Source organism: Beta vulgaris, chromosome 3, assembly GCF_026745355.1.
Source record: "Beta vulgaris subsp. vulgaris cultivar EL10 chromosome 3, EL10.2, whole genome shotgun sequence".
NCBI lineage: Eukaryota > Viridiplantae > Streptophyta > Magnoliopsida > Caryophyllales > Amaranthaceae > Beta > Beta vulgaris.
Genome location: NC_079204.1, coordinates 10,617,420 through 10,622,043, shown reverse-complemented (window position 1 = coordinate 10,622,043; position 4,624 = coordinate 10,617,420). Strand labels below are relative to the sequence as shown.

The 4,624-nt window shown below is 33.0% G+C and overlaps 1 long non-coding RNA gene across 1 annotated transcript; it reads left to right on the top strand.

Moving 5' to 3' along the window:
• Positions 1 to 428: 428 nt before the first annotated feature.
• LOC125495815 (uncharacterized) lies at positions 429 to 3,818 on the top strand. The gene is made up of 3 exons (XR_007272225.2): positions 429 to 1,613; positions 2,590 to 2,650; positions 3,501 to 3,818. It is a non-coding gene; the product is annotated as an uncharacterized LOC125495815 (long non-coding RNA).
• Positions 3,819 to 4,624: the final 806 nt, after the last annotated feature.

The following is a 4,624-nucleotide window of genomic DNA, read 5'->3' as shown; positions in this document are numbered from 1 at the left end:
CATTTGTTTGTTTTGGGTTTTAGATATATATAAAGATATAGATTATAAAAAGACAAACTATAGAAAAACTCGAAAACGCCGAAAATGGATTGTCCTATTGCCCAAGGATAATGATCATTATATGCCATGAACTCGTTTTGCTTAGTAATAAATTTGATATCGATTATTTATACACCAAATTTGTACTTCATCCGAAGTAAATTAGTATCAGAGTTACGATATGTTTAGGGTTCTACCACATACTCTAGTGACGGAAGTGAGTAAGTGACCTAATATAAACCTACTAGAGCTCCATAAGTCTAAACATACCATAACTCTAATAATTTGCATTTTTTAGGGGCTAATAATTTTCATTTAATATGGTACAGTATGAATATTTAATTATCCAATAAGGGTTTGATCATCATGTCAGATTGTCGAAGAATTTTGATAATCACTAACAAACAAATGGGATAAGTTTGAAATTTAATGGATTGACTGATATCTGAGGAGCTTCCGAGCTTATCTAGGAAGTTGTATCATGATCATCATGGTGACAACTGACGCAAATAAGTACATGCATCCAAGTGCATGTTGTAATATCCCGAAAATTTAAACTTCTTTAAATTATATAATAATAATTAGTGGCCAAATTTTTCAGTTAATAATAAGTTATAATCAAAATTTCGTTATTTTATGTCCAAGTAATGGATAATTAGTTCATTAAATGTATATATATTATGTATGGTTAAGAGTTACAAATAATAACAAGTTATGTTAAATGATTTCATTAGTTAAAATAAGAAAACAAATAAATACACAAAACAATTACTTGAACCTTACAAAGTTGGGTCAAATTGGTTTTGGTAATAAAAAGAAAAAGAAAAAGAGAAAAGAAAAGAAAAGAAGAGAAAAAGAAAAAGGAAAAAAGAAGAATTTGAGAAAAAAACTGAGTTTTTCTTCTCCTTCGACCCATTTCAGTTTTTTTTCTTCACAAACAACCCATCCATGAATTTCTAACCCAAAACGGATTTTGTTGCACACAAAAAAACTCAACTTCAAACTAAATTCATTACTCACCCCAAATCACCCAATAACCCGTTTAATTCCATTCAAATTTCATCAATTCAATTGGGTAAAATTTGAGCTCAACCATGGCTATAAATAGCCATGTTCATTCCCTCAAACCACCATCCACTCATCACTAACAATTCATTCAAAAACTCCCCGGAATCCCCCTACCACGCCGGAAAACACCACCCCAAAACACCCCTCAAATTCCCTGTTTTTTTTTTTCGCACAACCCCTCCCTTTTACTCCTTTGTTTTCGGACAGCCACCGCAGCCCCACCGCGGCGCCGCCGCATTCCTGCGCCTCCTGTGCGCCACCATAGAACCACCTCACCGACGCCTTCTCTCTCCTCTCGCCTACACCCTCACTCGCTCGCCCCTTCTTTCTCCTTCTTCTCTCTCCCTCGCACCTCACCTTCGTCGTCCTCACGCTGCACCAACAGACTTCGTCGCTCGACGGAAGCCGACGAACACCATCGTTCCACTGCTGTCGGAGCTCTGACCCCACCGCCGGCCATTCTCCTTCCTCTGCCCTGTTTTCGTGCCTGCTCAAAATGAGCAGAGGTATGAAAATACCTCTCACACCTTTTGTTTTAAAACTTTGGTTGTTTTTTTTTTTAGTTTAAGCCCAAGTATAACTTATTGTTAGTTAATTATAACATGGGCTTGAAATCTGATTTTAATTTTAGTAAAACCCACTAATAAGATTCATGTACTTAATTTGTTAACCTTAATGGGCTAAATAATTAGGTTACTTCTTCAATTAATTTTTCTAATCAAGCAATATGAACTAAACTAATTTAGTTAATTATCACCAATGATTCACCTTATTTTGTAATATCAAATTGTTAGACTTACTTAAGTTGATATATTAAATTTACGACAATTATTTATGATAATAAACATATAATATTACGAATTGACAAGAAAACTTAGCAATAACGTCACTTAGTAATTATCAATATATTCTATAATATGAAAATAATAAAGGAATGTTAGTAATTTACGATAAATTGGGTTACGATAATTGAAATTGTTTTATTAACTTGTTGAAGATAATTTACGTATTAAATTGAACAAGGTACTTAATAGGATAACATATAGTTAAATTATAATTCTATTAATTATAGTAACGTAAGAAAATTAATTATAAAAGTTGAAATAATGAATCTTTGTAACATCACCAACGACCACTGTTTTAATTTATAAAATGACGAATATGTTTAAAAGGGACCCTATGACTAGTGGAACGAAGTTTCGAACAAAGGTTAACAAGAGTATAACATGATCTTAATGTTCAATTTATAAAATACGAAATGGTTATAACAAGACGTTCATGCTCACAAATAATGAATTACGACTTAGACGCTTAAAGTTGTTAAGTAAAAAGGGAGCCTACGACTTTTATCAACCACCAAAGAAGTTAATATATAAAACTCTACACACCTCCTAAAATGGACACATGATGGAAACGGATCAAGAAACTCAAATTTAGAATAAAATATTAACAAGTCTTTTTATTAATCCCTTAATTGATTAGATTAAACGGAAAGGATATTACAGCCTCCCCCGGCTTTCAAGGATATTAAGCAGGAATCCAGGTAACATCTACTGCTAACACCCGCACTCCCCTTCCAACTATGTTTTATGGTGCTTTTATATAATGTTTTATGCTATGTTTTATATGGTGTGCGGGATATAAAATGTGCGACTATGTAACATCTATTGCTAACCCCCACAATCCCCTTCGAAATGTGTTTATGAAATGATGTTTATAATTATGTTAAGGATTTTGCGATGTGATTATTATATGGATTGTGGGATTAAATTGTTTTCGAATGAGCTTCGTAAATGATGATATTATGAGTTATTGATGCTCAAGTATGATTCATGAAAGATCTATGGCTTATGCTGATGAATGCTAAACGAACGAAACATGATAAATAAAAGTGAAAGAGGTTCTGGCAGTATAATGTTACGCTTATCTACTTTATGGTCGTGCACGTACCTTCGCACCCGCCGTACATCCGAAAAGGGAGCTGGGCTCCTTGAGGGGTACCGCATGCTATTTTGGTGCGAGCGGTGTATCCAAAAAGGGAGCGGGGCTCCTTGAGGATCATCGCATGGTGGTGTATCCAAAAAGGGAGCTGGGCTCCTTGAGGATCATCACATGGTGGTGTACCCAAAAAGGGAGCTGGGCTCCTTGAGGGTCATCACATGTCTATACTTGCCAGTTACCAAGCTAAAAGATGAAAAGATAATGGGAACTTATGAAGTATCAAGATGCTATTCATAATCATTTACTTTGCTATTATTTCATTACGAATTTGAAATATGTTTTACTATATTCTCTTCTCCCTGTTTGCAAATAAAATGAATTGAAATGAATTTACGCTGTTAGGGTAGTATGTTACTGAGCTTCGGCTCATGATGTTTTGTTTTCTGTTTTAGGTATGAGCATAGCCATTGCAAGTGCGCAGTTAATAAGGAACATGTTCAAGGGAAAGTGTGCGGTATCTGCTGTTGGAGAAATTATTATTATTATTTGGGTCGAGTATTTATGTATAGTTATCAAGGACTATTTAAGGTTGCATTGTATTAGTGGGCCAATATCCCACAGGCTTAAGTTCCATTTCCGCTGCTAAGTATGAGCAATTGTGTTTAATTAAGGTTATGAATTTTCGGGGCGTTACACATGTAGAGCATGGTGCACCCTTTTTTAAACTACGTCGTTTTATCATTTTTAGAGTCTATAATTTTTAAAAAGTATTATTATTTGTTTCCCTAAAATTTTGCAACTAAAGATTCCTTTTTCAAATTTAAATTTAAAAGGTATATGTTCTTTTACCTTAAGTGTAGATGTTCATTTACTATACGTTCTTTTCGTTATAACCTTTGTTCTTTTATAAATATAAATTTATACGTTCTTTAATTTTAAGTCTTGTGTTCTTTTTTAAAGTAGAAAAGTTGTTGAAAAAAAGTTCGTGTTCTTTTATATAAATGATATGTTCCTTTTGGGTGCACAATGAGCATTGTGCACCCTAGTGCATAATCCACGCTTTGGACAACTGATGACAAAGTTTGCATTTGTTTCTTGTTTGCTGATTTTCTTTAAAAACAATTTAAATAGATAAACAAATCGGATTTACTGGATCAAGGCTATGTTCAGTTCACCTTATTTTTGCTTATTTCAGATCTAATCAGATCAGATCAGATCAGAAAAGATAAGTTCAGATCAGTTCAGTTCAGATCATACTTATATTTAAAAATTATTATATCTTTCATTACATATTAGTAAAAATTATAATAATTGAATATTAATAAAGTACTCATTGAGACGAATCAAACAAGACCCCACATGACTATATTTTTTCTTATATATTGAGAAAAATTTAAAAGATAAGATCTTGTAATCAGATCAGTTCAGATCAGATCAAATCAAATCAGAGAAAATAAGTTCAGATCAGATCAGATAAGTTCAGATCAGAAAATTTCAGGTGAACTAAACATAGCCTAAAACTAAATTAATTAAAAGTATTTTTATTATTTTAGTCTTTATTAAGATGCTGCTGTAA